Source organism: Polyodon spathula, chromosome 9 (genome assembly GCF_017654505.1).
Source record: "Polyodon spathula isolate WHYD16114869_AA chromosome 9, ASM1765450v1, whole genome shotgun sequence".
Lineage (NCBI taxonomy): Eukaryota > Metazoa > Chordata > Actinopteri > Acipenseriformes > Polyodontidae > Polyodon > Polyodon spathula.
The window spans coordinates 20,160,473-20,175,831 of record NC_054542.1 but is presented as its reverse complement, the minus strand read 5'-3'; the positions used below and the strand labels follow the sequence as shown (position 1 = coordinate 20,175,831).

At 37.1% G+C, this 15,359-nt stretch overlaps 1 protein-coding gene across 1 annotated transcript in view; it reads right to left on the bottom strand.

The window, feature by feature from the left end:
* The window catches only part of LOC121320483 (carbohydrate sulfotransferase 10-like), a 35,171-nt gene extending 31,032 nt beyond the window's left edge, over window positions 1–4,139 (bottom strand). Inside the window, exon 1 of the mRNA XM_041258844.1 lies at window positions 4,019–4,139. The gene's annotated coding sequence lies outside the window, so the exon portion shown is untranslated. The remainder of the gene's footprint in view (window positions 1–4,018) is intronic.
* Window positions 4,140–15,359: the final 11,220 nt, after the last annotated feature.

The window sequence follows — 15,359 nt, the reverse complement described above, 5'->3', positions numbered from 1 at the left end:
ACTCATTTGACAAATCCCGATGTTTTAAAACACATTTGATACATTGGCATTTAAATATAGCTCTCCCTAATTTTCATATTCCTGCCATCACTAGCCTTTGCCTTGTTTTGTGTAAAATCTGACAAATTTCTAGTGTAAACATAACAATAAATTAAAAAATAAATAAATAAAAATCAACCCCACTGTCCAAAGAAGAAAAAAAAAACAAGGTTTGAAAACTACATTAACATTATGGCCTATTCACATGGAAATAATAATAATTCACTCTCTTTTTTTGTTTTAATTTGCTGTTGGTTACAATTTAAGAATTACATGAATTAGAATATAAATAAGCAACATTTATAGAGAAAAACAGATTAATCTCAGTTGCATAAGTTCAACTCCTTTGCTACTGCAGCCCTAAGTCAGCTCAGACACAAATGATTTGTTTGAAAGGTCAGAAAATTAGTGAAATGGTTTCAGCCTGTGTGTACTCAAAGTGGTTAACGTGTAGATAATTTCCCTCAGGTACATAAAGACTTTCAACATGTGGGAAAAGGTTTTGTGGTCAGACAAGAGAAAAATTGAACTTTTCGGTCTAAATTCCAAGCGTTACGTCTGCACAAGCCCAACACTGCACATCACCCAGTCAACATCATCCCAACTCTCAAGCATGGTAGTGGCAACATCGTGTTATGGGGATGCTCCTCTTCAGAAGGGACTGGGAAGCTTGTCAGTATAGTGGGGAGAATGGATGGTGCAAATTACAGGTGAATCCTTGAGGAAAACCTGTTTGAGACAGCCAAGACTGAAACAGGGGAGAAAATTCATATTTCACCAGAACAATGACCCGAAGCACAAAGCCAAAGCCACACTGGAGTGGTTGAACACAAAGAGAATTAATATTCATGAGTGGCCCAGTCAAAGTCCTGACTTGAATCCAATCAAATTTATGGCGAGACTTGAATATTGCAGTCCATCGACGATCCCCAACAAACTTATCAGAACTGGAGCAATTTTCCTGTGAAGAATAGGCAAAAATATCACCATCCTACTGTGCAAAGCTAGTACAGACCCATCAAAAAAGACTCATATCAGTAATTGCTGCAAAAGGTGCTTCTACCAAGTACTGACTTAAGGGGTTGAATACTTATGCAACCAGTAAACATCATTTTGTACATTTTCTTTGCAAGTTTTGCTGACATTTAACCTCCTCCTCTTATAACAGTGTTCAGTTTATTCACTACAGCTTTGAATAAAAAAAAAAAAAGTTAGTTTGAAAAACTGTGCATACGTTATTTGTAAATCAACAAAATGTGACATTATTGGTAGGGTGTGAATACTTCTGCAAACCACTGTATAGAACGTCTCTGACGGTTTTCAGCCATGGTGATCTGCAATACCTGTTGGTCAGTTTAATTTTATACCTCTGAGTTCATTTTTAATTAATAAGTCATAAGATAAATGAGTTGAAACAGTATTCACTACTAATGACATGACACCCCACTAATGACATTTGAAAAACAATGTGGGCAAGAGCAGTAAAACACATTATTAACCAACCAGGCACAAGGTATTTCAAAATCACAGCTTAGATGCACTCGTGTACCAGTTTCTGTGTGCGCATGGAAACAACATTTTCACGAGCTATCTGCAAAAACAGCATGAGAACATTACGCATAGCTAATTTACATATCAACCCCCACCTTCCCCCTTGATTTGCATGAGGTCGGGTGAAAAGCTGTGTTTTCTCGAGTAAAATAAACGGAGCAAATGGAAACCCGAAAAAGCATTTTGCATGAGACATTTTTCTCAAGCAAACGTCTCGAGATAAAAAAAATTAAAAAAGTGTGGAAACTCCACCATTGAGGCCCTTACGAGCATCCCGCTGAACAGTTTCCAAATGTTGGCAATTATGGTCAATGGCATACACTGTCTGTTTACATCATCGTGTTATGGCTACAGGACATGTCTGGAGGCAGACAGGTTGTCTGAAATATCAAGATATTGGGTTTTAAAAAACTAATAAATTGCACATAGCATTGCTGGACGCGAGGGAGAGGTTAGGGGCCATGTACGTTTTTTGATTTTAAAAAATGAGGATATTTTTATATAGCTTATTTGCACATGCCTTCCTGAAAGAACTGCAGGGCATGAAGTTAAGGTCATGAAGGGCAAGGCAATGTTGCCTTCGTTGGGCGTGAATATTCAGGGGCAATAAGGCAATTCTAGGGGTCAAAAAGACAAAACATAGATCTAACCCAAGGGAACCAAGGCAATTTCATAGTCATTCATAAAACAACAACAAAAAAAAGAAATACAGAGTGCCTATTATGTTGAATACTTCTGCAAACCAATAATCTAGCCATTCATAGTGGATCACCATCACAAGTGATTTTTTTTTTTTTTTTTAATTATATATTTTCTGTGCAGCTAATAATGGGGTTTTGTCTACAAATAATTTTTGTTTGTTTGTTTAGTTATTCATAATCTTATTAAAAAGCCACAGTTATGACACCTGACAGCAAGTTTGGTTGGATATGTAACAAAACATGGTCAGGCATGGCAAAGAGGGAATGGGTGGTTTTAATTGGAATTTAATTTAATTGGCATATTTAGACAAACACTGCTTGAAGTGCCTATGGTAGCAAAATGACCATGTTCCTAGAGCTACATTATGAATCAATGCACAGCATCTGAAATAAAGAACACATCTAGATGACTTTTTGTTTGTTGGTTTTAAAATGTGTTTATTTTTTACGTTAAAATCCAATGAAACCATAGCAATAAAAATCTCCACCCACACTGTTATTGTAAATTGGCGCGGCAGAAACCACTCAGAATGATTGGAAAAAAACAACAGATTGTAAGGTAAAGGTAAATAAATAAATAAAACAAAAAACTTCAGTAACTACTGCCACTTAATTCCTTCAGGGAAGTTCAAGAACATAATGCTTACTGATTTGCTCTACTGAGACTGTTCCATGTGAAACATAAGTCATTTGAAACACATATAATGTACAAGCACCTGCTAAAAGAGCGCTTACTATCTGAATCTGTCACATTTACTGTCTGTCCAATTATAACAGCTAACATGAAACGGAGATTTCAGATGTTATATTACACAACGTGTATTCGGGATTCTATCTACATAACAAATGAAGGACAGAACCTTACCAAGACGTACAGCTTCGTATCTTTAAAACGCTCCACAGATTTTAACCTAACGTTTCACCGTACTGTAGTATGGTAATGTGACAGCAACATTTGAAATGATTTTAGTACAATTTAGGAAACATTTTCCAGCATTACATTTTTCGGTCAATACGTCTACTTCGTTCGTATTCATTTAAACTGTATAAAGAATCAAGAATCATACAAAAATATAGTGTGCCACAAGAAGCGGAGTGGTGATGTGTCAACAAGCACTCGTGTAGATAGATGGGAGGCTGCTGTTCCTGCACCTGTGCATTGTTGATGTACAGTAGTTAATATTTGAAACGTGAGTTTCTACGTATATTTCAATTTCAACGCATTAATCTAACACACTGTACTGTTGTTATAGATTGAGTTTGGTCTAAATTAAACTTAAGCAATGTAACAGGAATTCTGTTTTACGTTGCTACATTATTTTTAGTATTAATGCCAAATGCTATTAGAAAAAAAAAAGTAATTTTTAGAACAAAATTAGCTTGGCTTGGCTTGGCTTACTTAAGTCCATATAAACAACATAACAGCACATCTGTGTTATCATTAAAAAGATACTTGTGCGGTGTAATGCATAAACATTTCTATTACATCTCAAGCAATGATACCCCTGGAAAAAATATTGCATTTAAACAACAAACCCTCCAGAACTCTACCCCCGCCCCTTCCCTTTTGTAAATGCTCCAAAGGCCTCAGTCTGATCCTGGCGATCAAACTTCATCATAACGCCGGGTTTCTGAGATCATGGTATTGCTACAGCATCCGCGCATAATACACTACTGCTACACATCTGAGCCGATAAAGTGTTAAACATAATGGATTTTACACACACCTGCTGTTTCACCGGATAAACTGCGACATGGTCTCTTCTCTGATGCTGTAAATATTTAGTTTTATAAGCATTTTCATGTTTCAAATTCTAGCCTTGCATTCGCGTTTTATTTCTTCTCTCCTCTCTTTCACTTGTAATTGGAACGGGATCAAAGTCGCCCTCTAGCGAGAATTGTAAGACCCAAACAAAAATTAAACAGTTTGTTTGTTTATTTATTTATTTATTTATTTATTTATTTATGTATTTATTTATGTATTCTTTCCAATAATTTAAAAAAACATAAAAAGTAAAATAATATAAAACAATGGTTACGGTACACTTAACTAACACACTAAAACATAGAACATTCTACCAAATGTTTGCTCGTTAAGCTTTAGTAGGTCAATTTGATACAAATCAAACGAGGAAGATACAGACATTATGAAAGTGTTTATGAAATATAGGTTAAAATGTTACTGTGTATTACCTTTCAGTTCAGGGCGGTGAACAACAGATGTCGTGGCCGCTAGTTGGCGCAAAAGAATCGGTGTTGAAATAATTCAGTCGTACCAGAGTTAGTTTGATAGTGACAGTTGGGTTTAGGGTTAGATTTAGGGATAGAGGTTAGGTTTAGGGGTAGGGGTTAGATGTAGGGGTTAATTTTAGGGGTAAGGTACAAGTTGCATATGACGTGGTACGGACTGAAGTTGCGCATGGTCAAATAAATGGTGTTAGTAATTGCAAATGAGGTAAGGTGAATGGTGGAGTAACATGACGTTTCAGTTAGTTCTGTTGAAGGGGAAAAAATAATGTTTTGAAAATATGATTTGCCTAAGATATCTCGTTTAGGAGTTTATTTATTTATTTATTTATTTAGAGAGGTTTTTTTTTTTTTTTTTTTTTTTTTTGGGCGCTTTAAAAAAGAAGCTGCGCGCGCGAAACGAGAACCACAGTTGTATATATTATAATGGTACAGCTGTATATTTTGTTTTACTATATTTTTGTAAATATTTTTATTATTTTTTGGGTGGGAGAATTTTTTTCTTTATATTAATATAATAAAGGTCAAGGATGAGAGAATTGTACACAGTGCGTATAAACAAAGGCCAAGACGATAATGTAACAACATTATCAGTTTGTTTCATCAGTATCCAAAAAAGTTAGCGTTGTTGTTAATAGGCACAGTCCACAAGTTGTGCTCACAAAAACGACACTGCCAGTGTAGTATATAATTAATAGAACTCAGGTGAAAGAAACATCGTGTTGGGAGATCACCGTCTCCCTAAGGCAAAAAAAAAAAAGGAAAAAAAAAAAAGGAAATCACTCCTATACATTTCAAATCACAAAATTCACAAATGTATCATGTAAAACTAAACATACAAAACAGTGGTGCAAATGAATGTATCTTTCCCACAGCTGTTCTCATGAACACAACCTTTATATTGCTCATATTTAAATATCAATAAAACAGCACACAATACAAAAAGATATTCTGCCAGGCCATAGTTTCATGGCGTAGTTCAGAGAGGGCTCCACAAAACGCACAGCAGAAACTTGTATTTCACGCTCTTTGTGCAAGTGGGCGAGATAGAGGCTTCAGGCATCTGCCATATCCAAGTGAAAATCAAAACAATTATCATTGAAACAAACTTTTCTGGTACATATTTCTCAACATGATGTAGAAATTATGAGTGTTTTGGTATATCAACATTGTAGCAATGGATGAAATTGTTGTTGGAAAAATAAGTCAGTCTTGACAACAGAGCACTGTTCAATAGCTGGCAGGCTCTTTATTTGTAGCAACAGGTTCACAGCAAGTAACATAGCTAACAGCTCACAATTCTCCACTTTCTGAATCCACACACCAGCACACACCTGGTGCACCCTCTTTTATCCCCCCTCAGACCCAGAAAACACAAAGTTACAAGTATGTGAGGCTTCAACCAATCAGCGCCCACTGACCTTTAACTAACAACAATTTAATGTAATGGATTATCATGTTCCTCACCCAATCAGAGTCCTGTACAGTCGCATGGGGTTCACATGAACAGCACCTGGTGACCCCCATGCCTGATTCAGCGGCAAGTCCCAGCACCCTGCCGCATGGTGCAAGCAATCAAGTCCCATAAATTAACAGTTACAGAATGCAATCCAGCAATCCAGCCCCCAGCTCTTCTCTCAGTTGTGCAGCTCCTGTGGTTCTCCAAATACAACTCTGGCCACTTCCCTGATTAGATCACGGAGAGGGGCCCAGGTTATTGACCCTGATTCGTTCTGAACTGCTGCAGTGCGACGCAGTCATCGCAGCACCTGCAGAAGTCCTCCACATTCCAACGGCAGCAGCCCCAGTGGAACACCTGTCGGAGCCGCTTGAGTGTTTTGGCAGCCCCAAAGTGTTCTGAACCCAGCATGCCATGATGAGCCTGCCACCTCACCTCCCGGTCTGCTGGCTCCTTGCACCATCACTGTAGTACCCCTTCCCTGATGGCCAGTGTCATGAATTAATCTAAAACCCACCTTCCCTTGTACAATGTGCGATCACCTTTTTTGAGTGAAAGGTGTATACGTCAGAGATAGATGGCCCTTTGATAGAAACAGTTTACTTTATTTAAAGTCTTCCCATTGATGATGGGAATGGGAACGTAGAGATGAAAGACCTGCTCTAGATTTAAGTTTTTACAGGTGTCAGGCTCTGAACAGGATGGCTTGCTCTTTTATTAAATAATAAAACAAAGATTTAAACAAACACGAAACAAAAGGGCACGTTGGCCAAACAAATGGAACCAAGTATCATGCTGGTTTTGAGCCAGCACGTATAGCAATTTTTACTTTAAATTCGCTTTTACCGCCTAACACCCTTACAAGATTGAGCTTGGAGTGGGTCGTTTATATCTGTGGTTGGAGCCTTAATTACCTATTAAACAATGGCCTTATTAAGACTCCAGCCACATTCCCACAAGTTTTACCAGGATGGGGATTCAACCCCATCCATACCAGTTACACTTTATGAGACCAGCTTTTTCGCCGGTCTCAAACAGTAAATAATATATATATATATATATATATATATATATATAATATATATATATATATATATATATATATATATATATTTAACTAATTATGTGACTTCTGAAGGTAATTGGTTGCACCAGATCTTATTTAGAGGCTTAATAGCAAAGGGGGTGAATACATATGCACGCACCACTTTTCCATTATTTATTTTTTAGAATTTTTTGAAACAAGTTATTTTTTTTATTATTATTTTTTATTATTTTTATTTATTTTTTTTATATATATACGGGGAGTGACAAAACTCTGGCCGCTTTTTCGTATAAAGCATATATATATATATATAAATGTACATAAAATATATATATTTCCACCACATAAGGTGTGATGATATGGTTCTGATGTTCATGTGTTTTATTACAATATAAAATATATTAATTCATATGTTGATTATATATTTATGCGCTTATATACCCCAGATACCCCCACAAAGGGGCGGAGGGGAAAAGGGCCGGACCCAACCTTCTCTGTAGCCAGCAGCTGTCTACTGTGGGGCTCCGGCCACTGAATTTCCTGCAGCAAAAGTTAGCTCCTGACCTCTCCCCCCTTCTTCATAGCCGACAGATCCCCCTTGTGGGGCTTTGGCCACGTTATTTCCTACAGCAAAGCAGGGCTGACAGCGACCCCAGGCGAAGCGCAGCTGGCAGCAGCCCTAGGCGAAGCAGTTCCGGCGATGACACTGGTGGACCCTCAGGAGGCAACGTCAGAAAGGGAAAACCCCGGCCAAGCAGGTGCACGAATTCTACGTATATATATATATATATATATATATATATATATATATATATATATATATTTATATATATATATACAGTGGCTTGCGAAAGTATTGACCCCCCTTAGCATTTTTCCTATTTTGTTGCCTTACAACCTGGAATTAAAATGGATTTTTATTTGGATTTCATGTAATGGACATACACAAAATAGTCCAAATTGGTGAAGTGAAATGAAAAAAATAACTTGTTTCAAAAAATTCTAAAAAATAAATAATGGAAAAGTGGTGCGTGCATATGTATTCACCCCCTTTGCTATTAAGCCTCTAAATAAGATCTGGTGCAACCAATTACCTTCAGAAGTCACATAATTAGTTAAATAAAGTCCACCTATGTGCAATCTAAGTGTCACATGATCTCAGTATATATACACCTGTTCTGAAAGGCCCCAGAGTCTGCAACACCACTAAGCAAGGGGCACCACCAAGCAAATGGCACCATGAAGACCAAGGAGCTCTCCAAACAGGTCAGGGACAAAGTTGTGGAGAAGTACAGATCAGGGTTGGGTTATAAAAAAATATCCAAAACTTTGAACATCCCACGGAGCACCATTAAAGCCATTATTAAAAAATGGAAAGAATATGGCACCACAACAAACCTGGCAAGAGAGGGCCGCCCACCAAAACTCACGGACCAGGCAAGGAGGGCATTAATCAGAGAGGCAACAAAGATACCAAAGATAACCCTGAAGGAGCTGCAAAGCTCCACAGCGGAGAATGGAGTATCTGTCCATAGGACCACTTTAAGCCATACACTCCACAGAGCTGGGCTTTATGGAAGAAAAAAGCCATTGCTTAAAGAAAAAAATAAGCAAACACGTTTGGTGTTCGCCAAAAGGCATGTGGGAGACTCCCCAAACGTATGGAAGAAGGTACTCTGATCAGATGAGACTAAAATTGAGCTTTTTGGCCATCAAGGAAAACGTTGTGTCTGGCGCAAACCCAACACCTCTCATCACCCCGAGAACACCATCCCCACAGTGAAGCATGGTGGTGGCAGCACCATGCTGTGGGGATGTTTTTCATCAACAGGGACTGGGAAACTGGTCAGAATTGAAGGAATGATGGATGGCACTAAATACAGGGAAATTCTTGAGGGAAACCTGTTTCAGTCTTTCAGAGATTTGAGACTGGGACGGAGGTTCACCTTCCAGCAGGACAATGACCCTAAGCATACTGCTAAAGCAACACTCAAGTGGTTTAAGGGGAAACATTTAAATGTTTTGGAATGGCCTAGTCAAAGCCCAGACCTCAATCTAATTGAGAATCTGTGGTATGACTTAAAGATTCAACTTGAAGGAGCTGGAGCAGTTTTGCCTTGAAGAATGGGCAAAAATCCCAGTGGCTAGATGTGTCAAGTAGGAACGGGAGAGTTGGATCAGGGGTAAGCAGTACTGGTGCAGTACGGAGAAGGCAGTCTTTGGCCAGGCTGCAGGAGCGAGTTCGACCTGCCAATAGCCACCTTTTAATCCTGCGAGCTACACCAGGCTGAGCCAGACTCCAAGGCATCACGGCACATTTTCACTTGTCGCATCTGGTGTGTAGGGATCTTTAAGCCCACCACACACCAGATGCAATGTGATTTTTCATTGGGGACAACATAATTTCTCAGCAAAATGACCATACACACCAGGAGCAACACAGAGGCAGTACGACATATTGGAAAACTGCCATAAAAAAAAAAAACTGCCAACTAATCAACTAAAATAATAAACTATAAAAATGTGTTATTGACAAAACTATGATCAAGACTGGTATACATTCGTCAAGATGATGTAATATTATGAATGCCTTCTCTGATGGTATTTCAGCATATTGGGCAATAGATTATACATACCAGGCTTTTAAAATTGACTCCTATATATTAACTTTCAAATCAGTATCTTTACCTGGGCCTAGCAGGTAATGTACTAAACTGGTTTAGATCTTACCTTTCAAACAATTTTTTGTTTTGCTGGGGGAGTGTGGCAAAGTGGTTTGCAGTGCGCTGGTGTAATGGTGATGTGATTATGAAACAGAAGACAGACAGTAAAGATCAAGTTCCAAACAGGTTTTATTTTTATAATCCTGGTCTGGTTATCACGAATAATAATCCCAGGCAATACACAGTAATGTGTACTGCACTGCTCCAAACCAGCGGGTTGCAGTCCCAAAATAATAATACACAGTTTTGAAAAAAATAAACACAGTAGAACAGACACAAAGGCACACACATTCACAAGCCCATAGTGAGTGCTATAGTGCTTGTGGTGTAATACAGTTTATCCGTGTACAATGGTGCAGTGTTGGATGTCCTAATATTTTGGTTCTCAGCAACAACTTGACTTGTCAAAAATAGACTTGGCTGACTTATCTCCAAAATTAAAATCTGAGGTGAGAAACCTGCTGTTGTCTTTGACTCTGCTTTGAGTCACATATTAAAAGGATTACAAAGGTGCCTTTTTATCATTAAGAAATATTGTCAAAATTAGATCATTTCTGTCATTCGCCGATGCCGAGAAAGTAGTCGATGGCTTTATTTAATCTAGACTGGACTACTGTAAGGGTTCTCACCAAAACAAAAAAGAGAATACATATAACTCCTGTGCTGGCATTTCTGCACAGGTTTCCAATGAAATATAGAATCGTTCATTGAGGTCAGCTGATAGTGGCCTGCTCTGCACATTTTCCTCCCTTTTTAAAATAATGGTGAAGCATTACTTTACTATGCTCGGTGTTAGTTATAAAAACCATTGCAGACTTTTCACTAATTAAAACCAGTAACATAGAGAGATAAACTAGCCATGACAATCCATAAGATGTTTGCTGAAAGCAGAATTAACAAGTAAAATAAAAATGAAAGTGGTCAATTTCCAGAATATATTTCTCATCATTCTGTCCAAATATTTTATATAGTCATTTTAGTCATTTTATGCAGCCTTCTCTGTATTCAGACTAAATGCATTTTTTAATAACAAGCAAAATATTTTTTAATATCTTTACATGCCAATCTTTATTTATTAATTATTTCATTGAGGACAGTAAGAATTGCTATAAGGATCGGTTTGGAAGCTCTTCAGTTCCTGGGACTTGCACAATAGAAGTGTTTTCTCACTGGAAGCACACTTTCATGTTAAACTGGTACCTTTTCATCCAACAAATATAAAAGCCATTAGTGTAGCTCTTAATTAAACAATGGCAGATGCCCAAAAACTCCCAGTTCATGTAAAATTGAAGGATAACACAAATACATAACCACTTAGCGTCCATTAGTATAGACATGTATACTTGATGTATTCACTTATTGGCCTGTGTAGACACTCTGTCTAATTGCATTTCTATTAAATGTAGTGGCTTTATGGGAACTTAAAGCTGCAAAAAACACTATCATCTTTAAATATATTCTAAAAGATGGAATTAAAATCAATATCTGATTGACCACATATTAAAAGCAGAATTGAATGGGATTTGTTAACTAAATTAATTGAATCCGGAACTTATTAAGCAGTCAATCAATGTGTTTACATAAGTATTCCGATATTTTTCGAGAAAACTTAAGTTTTCGGAAAACTAATTCCAATATCAAAAATCATGTAAACACAGTTTCTGGAAAATGTATCAGAATATTCCAGAAGTCAGTTTTTGGAAAACAGCACCTAGAAATTTCCGAATAAATTCCAAAAACTAACAAAATGTATATCATGTAAACACACTTTTCGGAAAAATTAATGAAATAGCATACTGAGCATGTGCACACATTGACCCTTTTCTCTTGCACGTGGTTTTAGAAAACAGAAAAAATAATAATAATCTGCAGTCAGTCTGCATGCATCCATTTATCTAGTTAAAGATAAAGTAATACATTTGTTAAAGTTCGTATGTATTTGTTAATAGCCCATAGTGAAGCAGCAAATATTTTCCAGCTTTAAAATGACGTGATAATTTAAAATAATGTCTGCAAAAGAAACTGGTAATGTAGAACAGGATGAGCTGTTGCAAAGGCTGATTGCACATTGTGGGGAATCTGAGTAGAGGTATAGGATAGTAATCTTTGAATTTAAGACCTGACACATCGATAAAGCACTTGAGCTATTGGATTGGTCTCCGTTCTATCGCAGAAATGTATATCCTGCGTTTTCTGAAAACTTCAATCCATATATACAGTTGAATTCTAATTAATTTTCTATTGTTAATTATGGAAACACAGAAAAGTGACGTTTTAAGAAAATCCGTTTTTTGACTCAGTTTTCCAAAAACATTAGTTTTCAGAAAACGCTTTGTCATGTAAGCATACTGAATGACAGTACCTTTCCTATCAGTATACTTTAAGTTAGTTCAAACATTAAAGAGTAAGAGTTGCGGTTCCAAAAAAAAAGCATTATACACCCCCACATGTTGCTACAACTGTTTAAATAATGTACCTGTAATTTTTCATTGTTAACACCCTGACAACATTTTACACTTTATAACTTTATAACGTTAAACTAAAGTTTCAAGTTTCTAGTGCACTGGGGCTTGACATCTGTCTTCTAAATCACTGCAGGAAGAGCAATAACGTTTTTAAAAAAATACATAATAATTGCTCGGGCTTTTCTGTTCCATACCACATCATGGATCTTTATTGCTGTGTTTCACAATGTGGGCAATAATCTTTACACTATCAGTGCACTAGAGCAGCCATTTTGAAAAGAGCTTTGAAACAGAGTTTAACATTATAAGTGTAAAAAGTTGTCAGGATGTTAACAATGAAAATAAAAATGACAGGTACGTTATTTAAACAGTTGTAGCATCACCTGGGTACGTGTAACGCTACATGTTTTGGAACCCAGCTACTCACTCTTTAAATGCCACCTGTTGAGGCACAGCCAGTGAAACTTACTTTGCATGTGGGTCATTTCACATTGTTAGTATTAAGCTGCAGATAATAGTCAGATTTTGTTTTATTGATTAATTTGTTTCTCAGGATGAATAATTGTCGATCAGTCTTCACTTCTCATGCTCCAGCACAGAGTTGTCCAACTTGAGCCATATATAGCTCACTGAGCTCCCCAATATGGCTTATTTGATTTAGAAATGGAGTTTGCCATTTAAGGCTCTTAATGGGTTTGAAAATACTACAGGTATTGATGGTGATGTTGTTTTTAAACTGAACAAATGTTTAATGAGCACAAACATACTGAAGCTGAATATTTGTTCATTCTGATTAAACCTTATCTGTTTTTGTTAAATGCTTGCCAATACTGAGTCAGCTACTAAACTAAACTTTTCTACAAATGAACAAATAATTTGCTTTAAAACTTTAATAGGGCTTTAAAGGATGAAACATTTATGTTGTAACAACATTTACAAATGCTTTATATGAGGTTTAAAATAACACAGCTTTTAAAATATTGCTCGTTAACATAACATAATTCATGTACGTCCCTTAGGCTGTGTACACACTAGGTTTATTTAGGGAATTGGCTTCAAACTCAGTCTGGTTTGGTTCATCTGGAGTCTGGCGTGAACAAGAAAGTTGACTTGTAAAACAAACCGAACCAAACCAAACTGAGTCCACCTGAAGAGATGGTCTCAGCTTGTTTGGTTCACTTGCTTAACTTGAATGTCAATAACAGCAGGACTTTATTTGCACACAGCACCTATGTATGTAGCTATGAGACACAAGTGAAGTTTCCTGGAAGTGTAGGTGTAGCTGGTCGGTATGTAGCTTTGGACATTTTGTGTGTGGTATTGACAACAATTTTAAGTATAGTAGCAAGGGGAACAATATGGACAGTGAAAGAAATGAAGGCGCTCTTAAGACAATCCAGACAGAGCCTGACAAAATACATAACATTAGTAAAATATTTTTAAGTAGATACACTGGATGACCATGAAAACATCCTGTCCACTAATCTTTTGCAAATTGAATGTGAAAACAAATAAGCCCTAAAAAGACATGGAAATTCATAACAAAAAAAAAATAAACATTTTACACTCAAACAAACTCAGTTCATTTGATTCTAGGTAAGTGTGAACAGCAAGCAAATGTATTCCTTCTTTCTGAAACCAAAGGACATGCACTGAGTGTGTTTGTAACAAACCCAATGTGAACATGGCCTTACAGTTTTGCTATTGGTCTTTTTTTTAAGCCTGATTTTCCAGCCACAATGAATGTATTTCTATAAGGCCAGTGTTGACGAGAAGCACATTACATGTAACGCATTACTGTAATAATTAACTTGGAACCGTAATGGTTCCTTTTTCAGACAGGTAACAACATGTGGTGACAGATTACATTTTATATGAAAAAATAACGTAGTTACTTTTAGTTGCATTTTAAAAAAGGCTAATGCATAAAAAAAAAAATCTCTGCAAAATGTAAATGCTGCTAGAAGTACAATAACTATCTGTAACTCTAACTGTAACTGTAGCTGTATTTTTTTACAAAGTAACAAGTTACTGTAACTAGTTACAATTTTGTTCAAGTAACTGGTGTCTGTAACAGATTGCTTTTTGAAAGTAACTTCCACAACTCTATAGTATGTCAGGACTGCCCAGTCCCTGACCACCTTCCGGCGCCTCCTCGAGACACACCTCTTCAGACAACACCTGAAAGACTCAACTCTTCCCTTCAGGACAATATACAATGGCTCTCAAAAGTATTCATTCTTCCCCCCCCCCCCCTTGGACTTTTCCAGATTTTATTATGTTACAACATGGAATCAAAATGGATTTAATTAGGAGTTTTTGCCACTGATCAACACAAAAAAGTCCATGTCAAAGTGAAAAATAAAATCTACAAATTATCTTCTAAATTAATTACAAATACAAAACAGAAAATGATTGATTGCATAAGTATTCACTCCCTTGAGTCAGTATTTGGTAGAGGCACTTTTGGAAGCAATTACACCCATTCTATCTATCAGCTTTGCACATCTGGACACTGCAATTTTTGCCCAAGCTTCATCAAGTTGGATGGGGACCTTTGGTGAACAGCAATTTTCAACTTTTTTCACATGTTCTCAATTGGATTGAGGTGCGGGCTTTGACTGGGCCACTCCAGGGCATTGACCTTTTTGTTTTTAAGCCACTCCAATGTGGCTTTGGCTGTATGTTTGGGGTCATTGCCCTGCTGGAAGATGAATCTTCTCCCAAGTCCCAGGTCTCTTGTAGATTTCAGCAGGTTTTGCTCCAGGATTTCTCTGTACGTTGCTGCAGCCATTTTGCCCTCTATCTTCACAAGCTTTCCAGGCCTTGACGCAGAGTAGCATCCCCATAGCATGATGCTGCCACCACCATGCTTCACGATAGGAATGGTGTTCTCAGGATGATGTGCGGTGCAAGGCTTGCACCAAGCATAACGCTTAGCATTGAGGCCAAAAAGTTCTATTTTATACTGTTATCTGGTCTTGAACTGCCCCGATATCAAATTGTACTGTGTTTTGTATTTGCTCTTAGTAGGACTGAAGTCATTGTATTTTGTATCTTTCTCTTAATTGTACTGTAATTCTTTATATGTATTTTTTGTGCAACTGTAAGTCACCCTGGGTAAGGGCA